The sequence below is a fragment of the Xenopus tropicalis genome, chromosome 8 (genome assembly GCF_000004195.4).
Source record: "Xenopus tropicalis strain Nigerian chromosome 8, UCB_Xtro_10.0, whole genome shotgun sequence".
Lineage (NCBI taxonomy): Eukaryota > Metazoa > Chordata > Amphibia > Anura > Pipidae > Xenopus > Xenopus tropicalis.
In genome coordinates, this window is record NC_030684.2 from 67,168,267 (window position 1) to 67,180,976 (window position 12,710).

Genomic DNA, 12,710 nt, shown 5'->3' on the forward strand with positions numbered 1-12,710 from the left:
CACCATATCTACAGTGGCATGATGTCTAGCTTTTGAGGTGCTTTTGGTCTACTTCTCTGTGTCAGGTAGCTCCTATTTAAGTGATTTCTTGATTGAAACAGGTGTGGCAGTAATCAGGCCTGGGGGTGACTACAGAAATTGAACTCAGGTGTGATAAACCACAGTTAAGTTTTTTTTTTTAACAAGGGGGGCAATCACTTTTTCACACAGGGCCATGTAGATTTGGAGTTTTTTTTCTCCCTTAATAACGTAAACCTTCATTTAAAAACTGCATTTTGTGTTCAATTATGTTATCTTTGACTAATAGTTAACGGTTTTTGAGGAGCAGAAACATTTAAGTGTGACAAACATGCAAAAGAATAAGAAATCAGGAAGGGGGCAAATAGTTTTTCACACCACTGTATGTCTAGAAATACTTTTATTTTCAACCACAAAATATTTGCAATGAGTTACATTTTCATATTGCTGAATAAATATAACTCACTAAATGAAGTTTAATCTTCTAGCTCCCATATAAATTATCCAGTGGGAAGCAAATATGCCTATACCCATGCACTCTTTATAAAAAGTAGTAATAAGACTGTAGCTCGCAAAGCAAGGTTTTTTTGGTTGCCAGGATCAGCGACCTACAAGCTGGAAAGAGGCATAATAGGTAGGCACATAACTGGAAAAATGATTAGGTCAATATGAAATATACTAAAAGTAACCACCCCCCCCCCAAATATAACCCTTTTCCAAATTGCATTTAACATTGTCTATTTTTAATGTTTTGGTATGCTGAGACCAGCTTTTGGCTCCACAGATAGCTCTTGTATCTCAGAATTCCCTTAAGAACAGAAAATATATGTAAAATACTCATATATTATATTTGAGGCTTTATATACCTTTTAAAGGTAAATTTAAACTATAAAAACTAACAGAGCTATTTTGCCCATCAGCCCAAATTGTCTACAGATATTTTTTTCATTACAACAATCAGCCTACAAATGTTATACATTAATCCACTACACAAAAGAAGTTGGGCAGCACTGTCAGTATGTACTGTATAGCAGAAGAGAAAACCACTCACTAAATGACAAAGGGAAACATTTCCTTAGCAATAAACGATGATATGAAAAACATTGTGAAACTTTCCGGTGGTATCTGGTGAGAAATCTTCCGCAGCATAAACTTTACCAAACCATTTCCTGTAACTGTCGGTTATTTATTACAGGCTGGGTGGGGTTAACTCGGGCTTATACTCAGCTGTTTTATGTCTGCAGCTTTAGAGTGAGATGTGTTATTCACATTAACCATAGCATTTTAGTAGGGTTTAGTATTTCTGTGAGCATTTGTCTTTGGCTTGACATTTTATCAAAGTTTTTCCTGGACACTGATGAAGATGGAATAAACAAAGTTTTAACTATTTTTCAGTAGTACAGAAGTTTATAATTGGTATAATGATTAAAATGTGCTGTTATTCTGCAGGGTATAAGAACTACTGCCTTAGAAAATGCAACATGATTTGTTTGTGGGTAAAAACAAATATTGGTACTCGGGCACAGAGCACCAGTGGCCATATGCTTGCTACAATACAAATTGGGCACCTTTTTTGTAACTGCATAGGTAGGAGGTCTTACTAACCTTGATTTCAGGCAGTACCCTAATTGGGACTATTTTACAGTTAAAGGGGACCTGTCACCCATGCATTAATAGCTGTAAAGCGAAAGTAATTTTTAAATTAAACATGAAACCCAAATTCTTTTTTTTTTTTAGTAACACATCCATACCCATTATAAAGGCATTTAAAAATCCCAAATCCCAGGAATCAATCATATATTGCCTGCCTTGGGCATAGAGGTGGGGCAGAGAATTACTTCCACTTTCCATTCAGCATTCACTTTCCCCTCCCTCCTCACCATCTAATTGTGTAGCCATTGCATGGGCATAAGCACCAGGTCCCCCATTCTGGTACATAAACAAGATTTGGGGGTGATACAAAGCTTGCCTTACTAACAGTGTCCACAAAATGGCACCTATCTGCCATAAGTAATGTTTATTTTGCTTGACAAGCACAATACAAAACAATTTGGATTCATTTCCTAGGGTGACAGGTCTCCTTTACGAGTGGGGAGCTAGTTCCCTTGCAGTTCAGTATTTGCCCAGGATTGTCAGGGTTACCTTGTCTTTAAAGAGAGTCTGTCATGATTTTATGGTGTACTTTTTATTTCTAAATTGCACTGTTTATATGGCAAATAATTAACTCTACCGTTTATTATTATTATATTATTCTTGAAAAAGAATAATGATATTGGTATGCAGGCAGCCATCTCAGTGCATTGTGCCTGAGTCTGAGCTTTCAGAAGGAGCCAGTGCTACACATTAGAACTGCTTTCAGGTAACCTATTGTTGATCCTACTCCCATGTAACTGGAAGAGTCCCAAACTGGACTTATATTTCTTACTATTAAGTGCTATTCTAATATCTACAGGGCGCCGCTATCTTGCTGCCTTCCCATTGTTGTGCTGATTGGCTGCTGGGGGGGAAAGGGAGGGGTGTGATATAACGCCAACTTGCAGCTCAGCAGTAACGTGTGACTGAAGTTTATCAGAGCACAGGTCACATGGTTGTGGCACCCTAGAAAAAGAAGAATATGGCTAGCCCCATGTGAAATTTAAAAATTAAATATATAAGAATCTGTGTTTTTGAAAAATGGATTTCAATGCAGGATTCTGCTGGAGAAGCTCTATTAACTGATGCATTTTGAAATGACAGTATTCCTTTAAAGAGGGAAGCCACCACATGTTCTGTGTCTTTGGTCCCTACTAGCTGGAGGTGGTGGCATGCTGAAAGGACTGAGGTGGAGGTAAGTCACCTTCACAGCAGTAGAAGGCACTGTGATGGTAATAGCTCACTTTAGAAGTGAAAGGTAGCATCAGGGTTGTAGCAGCTAGAGGCTCCAAGGAGGAAGCCAGAATGGTTAGTACCCTGCAGTGTCACCTAGCAGTATTTAAACTCAAGTGGTTAGGCTCAGCAATAGAGACTCTTGAAGTAAGCAACCACTGCAATCCTCTGAATTGGGTCTGGTGGATGCAATAACCCTGCCCTTGATGTCATCACACAGACTAAAATGTCATCATGTGGTAATATCAGAAATTTGCAGAATGATGTTGGGAATGCGTGGCACCAGCGTCACCATACATACCCCTTTTCCTGGTTTATAATCTGGCAACCCTACTATGAGTATCCGATTGCCCCAAAGACTATTTCACCATTCTACAACCTCTGGGGTAGTGCAAACAATACACCTGTGCTTGTGTAAGAGTACTATTAAGGGATGAATTAATTGTAGATTGATTGATACTTGTACCCTCTATACAGTTTAACCTAAGAGATTGGGTTACATCTAGTCAATAAAGTGTTATCTATTTTCTAGAACTACTGGCACCCAAGTTATTTAGAGTGTCCAAGGTAATCCATTTGTTGGTAATACAGAGTAGTTGTACTGATTGTTCTAAAAAGATTTAAAAGAAGTCATATGTATGTATTTATAACTTTATTTATAAAGCAGAGCTGTGCAATCTTACAATATACACAATTACACACAGGGAGGACAAGTGTTATAATAAATACAATAAATAAGTATAAATACACAGAGATTAAGTGCCATGTGATTTGAGACAGTAGGAAAGAGGTCCCTGCCCCATAAATTTATAATCTCCATCAAGGGAGATATACAAAGTTTAAAAGAGTCCTCTAGATATAATCTGGAGGCTAATGTGTCAGGCCTTGTTAAAGGGATAGTAAGCATTACACACACATTGAATACAATGAAAATATACCTGTCTTAATCATGTTTCCCATCAGATTTTCAGACTGGGTTGTGTTTTGCTTAATTTTTAACTTTATCTACTCCTGCTGGATATGCAAACAAGACCCAAGAACATAGACCATAAAACTCATTCTTGCACACACCTTCCTTTTTCTAGGATGGTTTATACCTTTTAAAAAAAGGTGAAACAATTGTATCCTGTATATTCCATTTTAACACTGGAGCTATATAAGAATAAAAAAAGATTTCATGTAGATTAATAAATAACTTATTATCAATGGCAGTTTATCACGTGAGTGCTCAAAAAAGGAACTAGCGATAGCGACTGCTTCTTTGAACCCAGAAATCAGTATGAACTACTCAATGAGAAATATATTTGATGGGTGTTATCACTGGAGTACTAATATTATATCTTACCACAAGATGGCACTGTAGATTTATAAACGAATCTATTGCTGTTTCCTTATAGCTTGACAATGCCTTCAGTGACACGGAGCCATTCTTGTTTTATAGTGATATCACCCTCTTCTTCTTGTCAGGTAATTTGGTATCACTGAAAATGCAGTTTGAAACAGATAACTGATTTGATATTAAACAATAAAATTAAAATGAGTCTTTTTGCAGCCTATTGCGCACACCACTGCTGTCACCCATTCTACACACTGCAGCTGCTTTGATGCTAAACTTTGCCAGGGCCCACAGGCTGGGCATCATGTCTAAAGGAATGGTGCAAAATACAAGGCAAAACTGTAAGAACCTAAAAACTGGACAATTGTTAGTATTCCAGGAGGGCAATGATCCTAAACAGCAGAACAAAAATCTGAATGTCCTGTTATGGCCCAGTCACAGCCCTGACTCCAATCCAAGCGTGGCACTGTTTCAAAAATGTGTTTGTACAAACTAACCCAAACAACTGCCTGGCAAAACTGGTCAAAATCACTAACATCACACCCAAAGAGTATGCAAAGCTTATATGTTGACCCTAAAACACTTAGGGGCAGATTTTTGATTACTTAAGCTTTTGGGATGGAGTAATCACAAAGGAAACTCTGTGTGAGTTAAGGAACTATTTTTCTCTGAGCCAGCCTTCTTAAATAAGAAAAAGCCCACTCGGAGAAAAAAAACCTCAACTAACAGGGTATTTTTGGCCAAAACTCCTTAAATCACACAGGGTTTCCTTAATGATTGCTCCAGCCCGAAGGCTTAAGCAATTACAAATCTTGCCTGTTTGTCCGAAAAGTTTGCTGCATAATATGAAATTGTATGAATGAATATGTAACTAAACATTTCAGTGACCATTCTCTCATACGGCAGGAAATCAAACACTGCTATTGATAAATAATACATTATGTGACACATTGCTTTTTACAGCACCAAATCAGCACCATACAGCATGCAAAAAACTCATGTGTTTATAAAACCACAGAATTAACAGTGTAGCAGTGAGTAAAACTGTAAAAAAATTAATGCAAATAGCCACACAGAAATCAGCATTTCTGTAAAACCTATGTGAATTTTCTTTGGCAGTGGTACTATGAACCTCTCCAAGAGGTGTAAAAGAAACACACATTTATAAATACCAAACTGGAAATTTTGTATATGGAGATTTACAAGCCAGGGAAACATGGTGATATTTATGGTTATTCTTTTTTGCACAATTGAGAACTGTTTTTCAGTTATAAACATGACATGGGCTTCTAGGTTTATTTTGTTGCACTCACCCACCCTAAAAGCAGTCATCTCAAAGAGAAACAAACACCCTTCCCTGCTGACTGCCCATTCCCATGTACTCTAGTAAGTTGTGCAGATAAATGTACCAGTGCTTGGGAATGCTGACTTTAGAGGCACATACTATGTATTGGCTACCCACGCTAGGGTCTGTCTAAGACAGTGCACGTCCTATTCAAGTGAACAGAAAGTAAATGCAAGTGGACAAAGGTGTTTTGATTCCCTCTGTTGTTCTTGAGAGCAGTCAGAATGTGTGTTACTGCCATAATCTTTAGGGTTTGCCTAAAGGGATTATTGCAGAGCAAACTTGCTAACTCCAGTGGGCCTCTCTGCTAGCCATACCTGCAAGCCTTGCACCTACCACACCCTCAGTCCCTGGTCTCCAGGAGCCAAAACATAAAATTGCAGGGCATATGCAGGAGTGGAGTAAGCAAGTTCTTACCTGGCCTCCTCTCTCTGCAGCCCCCTACATTACACAACTGGATCAGGGTGGTTTTTATACATGGGCAAAAGTGGCATTTGCCCAAGGCCCACTAGGATAGGGGGCTCACTAGCACACCTTACATCTGGGATAACTTTTGGCAGAAGCATTCTGCAGGCCCCTCATTTTAATCACCTGGAAGAACTCTACAGTATGGTTATTTTGATTTATTAGTCTTTTTTCTTGTGGCATCAATATTTTACCATTTTTCTGATCTCATAGTTGTTGGTCCAGGGTGGTACATCTGTGCACCATGTCTAGCTCAGTAAGCACAGACTTGCCCTACTATATTGTACTTCACGTGCGTGAGAGTTAATCTATTAAAACATTTTGCCCAGGGCCCACTGATACCTTAATGCAGCCCTGAACTGGATTGTTGAAATGATGCACCCAATATGCTGCTACAGACATTAATGCACACCCTTTAAATTCATTATATCATCTGCTTCATATCTTTTCCAGTATTTCCTCACTGACCAAGATATAAAAGCTGTATTTATCTCTGAAATGTTATATTTGACTGCCTGGGAATGCAAAAAAAAAACATAGCAAGGGTTGGAAAATTAATAATAAAAACAAAAAATAAAATACTGATAATAATGAATACTCACTATGCTGAATGCCTGTATGACAGGCTAGAGTATTTTATCACCTACTGTGGAAAAATAAATATAGTTTACACCCTTGTTTCACCATTTTCACCTTTAGCAGCTTGTGGGGGAAAAGGAAGTGGCAGGATTTATCATGTGTCTCTATCAGTTACACACATTTATAAATCTTTCTCACCTGTTCTAGTAATAGACTGTTACTGTACTTGTACCACTCCTCCTCCCCTCTGTTCCTGTCTGCCTGTCTCCCTTTATGAGTGCTTATTCTATATAAAGCAAAACTGCAAAATTGCAAGACACATGAGCCAGAAGGCTGGTGGATAGTGGTAAGTCTGGGGTAGGAATTCACAAAAGTGCAGTAAACCGAAATCAGTGTAAGAAACATTGTCATTCCAGAACATGAATTTGGAGAACAGATATGGGATCTGTTATCCAGGATGCTTGGAACCTGGGGTTTTCCAGATGAGGGATCTTTCCATAATTTCGATCTCTGTACCCTTCTGCTAAAAATTATTTAAACATTAAACAAACCCAGTAGGATTGGTCTGCCTCCAATATGGATTCATGCAGCTTAGTTACCATCATGTACAAGATGCTATTTTATTATTATAGAGAAAAAGAAAAAAATTTGAATTATTTGCTTAAAATAGACTGTGTGGGACTCAGCTTTCCCGTTATTCAGAAGTTTCTGGATAACAGGTAAATTAGCTCTAGTTATTGTTTGGTTTAGTTTGGGCAAAAACATGTAGGTATAATTTTCAATCCATAGGCCCAAGAAAAAAAATCTGATATATAGTGAATAAAGTACCCACTATTGTAAAATATAAGGAAAATATTAAGGATATTATATATAAGTCACTGAGGAGTCCTATGACCATATAAATGCACAAGGCCAAAGGCTTTTATACAGATCATGGAACTCCGAGGTAACTTTCAATATCCGAATACATTACAACAGGAGGTACATAATTTGTTGCAATATTCAAGTTTCATTAAGTCACCGATTATAACTGATTACATCACGGACATAGGCGGATTTTCCATAAGGCTAGGGTAGGCTAAGCCTCCCCAAACCTGCTTGGCACATTAAAAAAAAAAACAAAAAAAAAAACCTTACTCCGTTTCTGCACTGTCCTGCAAATCTGTTTCTGCAAGCCCATTTTGCTGTGCTCCGATTGGATTTTTCTTCTTGTGGATTGTCAAATCAGAGCACAGCTTTCTTGACAGACAGTAAAATTGACCAATCAGAGCACAGATGCACACAGGGATCGGGAGATTTTGCAAACTTGCAAGACTGAAAAGAAGAATCTGCAGCTGTAACTTTACCTAAGGACCAACTCTCAGCTTTTGCTGCAGTTTTCATCCCACAGGTACTATACACAGGTACTATACACAGGTACTATACACAGGTACTATACAGTTCTAAAGAATCACTAGCTGACATTAAATTGTTTTTTGCCTGACCTGACATCTATAATAATTTATAATCTATCCCCTACCCTAACAGATGGAGGGTAAAAAAAAGTTAACTCTTTCCCCTGCAAAAGCTCATTGTGTGTTTATATATTTGTTGTTGTTTTTTGCACTTACTATTTTTTTTTGTCATTGTTTTTTTCATTCCTAGTTAGTTACAGTGGGGACAGTGCTGTGTATCAGTGCCAGTGTTATAGTGCCAGGGCCTGAATATCTGCCATCAGTACCCACTGTGTTTCACTGTATATAATGTGCTGGTTTTGTAAATATAGACTGCGTCTCACTGCATATAATGGGGAGTCAGTACCCACTGCCTTTCTTTCTATAAAACTAACATAAACACATCTAAAAGGGTGGTTTACTTTTAAGTTAACCTTTAGTATGTTATAAAATGGCCTATTCCTAGCAACTTTGCAATTGGTCTTCCTAATTAATTTTTTTGAATAATTTGCCTCTCTCTTCTGCCTCTATACAGATTTCAAATGTAGGCCAAAATATATTGCTCTGTGAGGCTACAATTTTATTATTATTATAATTTTGTATTATTTATTTTTCCAAGTAGGCCCCTTAACTATTCATATTCCCATCTCTTGTTTAAACCACTACCTGGTTGCTAGGGTAAATAACACCCTAGCAACCAGATAGCTGCTGAAATACCAAATGGAGAGCTGCTGAACAAAAAGCTAAATAACTGAAAAACCATTAAAAATAAAAGTGAATTCGAATGCGAACTACCCCTTGAAGCTAACTGATCACAAACACAAATGTTTGCAGATCCCCTCACAGAAGTGCGCGTATGAATACTTTTACATCCTAAACATTCTAGGGTAAAAAAAAAAGCACCCCCCGCACTTTTGTACAGTATCCCTGGCAGTCAATGGGAACGGCAAGAGGTAGTTGGGAGGTTAATTTTTTACACCAGCAGCGAATCCACTAAGTGTCACATTAGCTGTAGGTCAGTCTGTGTATGGACCATCTTTAGCCTCCCCAAACAAAAAAGTCACCCTCCGCCTATGATCACGGAGCGCTGTTTATAAGGATGTAATTCACAGGATATTATTGGCTTTTGTCTATAATAAGGATAAAATTTACAGGATATTCATGGCTCTTGCGTATTTTTTAAGGGAGATAATCAAACCGACAGTAGTCCTTGTGCTCTTTGCCTGGTGTTCTTGATTGAAAGTTCCATTTTTGTGCCTGGAAGCAATGTATTTGGAGAAACTGAGTTTATTGTACATTTGGAGCCAGCAGACTCCCTTATATCTAACCATCTGCTGGTCAGTTGCATATACTAACATTAAGGCACAAATGATCTACTTGCTGCAATACAAAATGCTTCTTTGTTTTCTGTGGCTTTTTACTGTCGGTTGAGTACCCTCTATTCAACCCCGCTCTTTCCCAATCAATCACCTCCAGGGCAATGCTGTTTGGTCCCTTGACAAAGACATGACTTTAGTGTCTGGTAGTTTAACACTGTCTGTCCCAAGCAGATTAGGTTCCATTTATAAGTTTTTTTTAAATAGGAAGCCATATTATAACTGTGGCCTCTAGAGATATATACTGTAATACCACTATTACAAACCAAGCCTGGCAGCATACTGAATTGCTGATTTGTAGTAAGTTGTGTAACCAGGGTAAACAAGAGGTGACAAAATCCACATTTGCAAACATACATGGGGAAATATAGTTGTCAGTGACATGCATTGGTTTTGGGTATAGACATCCTGATGCATGTCCATAGGAGACAATAGATTATGCCCTGAGAAAAATATGCATTCCTTACAGTGCATAGTGCCCATACTTTACAAAAGACAAACAGGGACTCCAGTGTTAGGTGCTACATATTGCTACACCAGATAGTAGGTCAGTATATAGATTTGAATAGCAAACTTTTCGATCCTATTCCTGTGGTGGTACAAGTGAATGCTGAGGAAGGGAAATCAACTGCAATTGAAGTGGTAATGATGCATTTTGTACGCTGTTTCCTAGAAGTCAAGGCATTTTAGTATATTTTAAATTTTCAGGGCTCTTTGTTCCTAGATATTATTATTTAACTTTAAATAGCTAGCTCTCTGGGAAGCTTGATGTTTTCTGTATACAACAGATTATCAAAGATGCTTGCAATTAGAGAGGTGATATGCACACACTGAAAAACAAAAATTACCCAAAATTGCTCCAAATACTTAACAGGGATCCCCAACCTTTTTAACTTGTAAGCAACCTTTAAACATAAAAAATGTTGGGGAGCAACACAAGCATGAAAAAAGTTCCTAGGGGGTGCCCAAAAAGGGCTGTGATTGGTTATTTGGTAGCCCAATGTGGACTCGCTGACTACAGGGGGCTCTGTTTGGCAGTACACATGGTTTTATGCTTCGAAAAGCCAAGCCAGAAATTCAAAAATGGGCACCTGCTTTGAGGCCACTGAGAGCAACATCCAAGGGGTTGGTGAGCAACATGTTGCTCGCGAGCCAGTGGTTGGGGATGGCTGAAATACTAAGAATAACTGTGATCTTAGCAATGGTGCAACTATAGAGGAAGGCCTGACTTAAGGGTCTATTACCTCTACAGAAATCCCCCTGCCCCAGCCACTCTCCTACCTGAGAACTGGAGGTTGCAAGGAACGGGTGAGCGTGCAGGTGGTTGGGGGTGGGGCTAGGTAGGAGTGGATGTGCATGCTACAGAGAGGGTCCAGCCACATATAGTTATGCCACCATCTCAGTAACTGAATAATGTTCTTTATCATAGTATTTTACTGTTAGTTCCTGTACAGAATATTGCCGTCCTTGTATTTTGTATGGTCATCATGATTCTAACATCAGAGCTAAAACAAAGTCCACCACTCTATGGGTCTCCAATCACCCAGAGCATTCTGTTCATTTGGGGATCTATATCAAATGGTTAAAATTTAGTTCCCACTTTAATCCATGTATACACCTACAAATACTATACAAGGGAATAAAAAACTGTGGAGTTTACCTCTAGTGAACAGTGATAAATTCTGTTTTCATGTTTTAATAAGTGTGTCTCTAAAAAATCCTATACAAATAATAAGAAAGCTGTGAAGTTCACATCTGGCAAACTGTTATGAATTCTAACTTCATCATTTGATAAATATGCCCTTATATTGCTTAAATTGTACACATGGAACAGCTTTGGTGAAAATATAAAATATATGCAAAGAATATCCTGTGATTAGTGAGCAAAATGTTTTGCCTGGTATGGATTCGCAGCAAAACTCCACATTTCACCATCGGCAAATTTGTTTTGCAAAACCCTCACAAAAATTCACTGCAGCAAAAGATCAGCAAGTGAGGAAAATTTGTGGTTGCATCAAATAAAGTTGCGTGTGTCAAAAAAGTTGCACTGTATCCACATTTCGCGAATTTTTCAGTTTTGCGAATTTTTTGGCAAAGCAAAACGGGACAGATTTGCTCATCACTACCTGTAATATATTAGCAATATATTTTGGACACAACACTGTAAGTTCAAAGACCTATCTTTTATCCAGAGCAGCTTTGGAGCAATAAATGCACAAGTTACTTTAAGGCAGACTGGCAATACTAGAGGGGCAGACTCAACATGCTGGCAAGGAGGAGAACCAGCCCAGGGTCTGTGGTTAGCAACTATAGTTACTAGGGGTGCCTTACATTTTCTGCCTCTAACCAGTCACTGGCGGCTCCCTGAAACAATTGCAGCATGTGAGTGGGTTTTATTCAGAATAAATGAGGGAGTAGACGTGGCCCATATGGCAAACATGTGACTGTGTCTGCCCCATCTGTACACATGTTTAGAAAATCAACATTTCATTCATTTATTCTTAAGGTCTGTTTTGGGCCAGCTACACAGTGTTGCAACTGTGGAAGGACAATAAGGGACTTTATGTTTGAGGCAAATGAAAAAAAAAAGGTGTAACGTTTTAACAACCTAAGCATTTGCTGTTAATATTTGAAATCAAATACACTGATTAATTGCTATTGGTTACTAGACCCGGTTCAAACATGTTAATACATCACCCACTTTAGCATGTTACCTGTTTCACCATAAAGCAGGTTGGTGCCATAGTAAAACTTTCTATTCCTTATATATATATATGACAGCCACAAGGCTGACTGATTACTGTGGCTGAAAACTCATTTACAGTTTACAGTTTTTGATGCCCTTGGGGTATATGTTGCATGCCATAGCAATAAATCTGACACCAACACTGGTTATATTTGTTTAATTTAATGGATGAGCAGGGAAAATAAGACATAGAATAACATTTTCTAGAATGTGCTAGACTTTTTTCCAGGTAAACAACTATACCATATTTTTTACATAAATCCCAATGGCACCTATGGCGATTTTACTACCTTAGTTGGCACCCGATGCTACCCCTGCCACTTTACTCACTACATAAATAAATGATGATGGTGATGGTTGAGGCAATCGCTGCTCTACAGTTTCTTGTGTCTGATGAATTGTGAGTATACCCAAAGAGCTGCAGGAATCAGTATATATATATATATATATATATATTAGGCTGGCCCATGAGAATTGCCGATATCAGAGCAGCACTTTAGCTCCCTGCACTTTTGCCCCCAGTTGCAGGCACTTGGAGAGCGCAGCA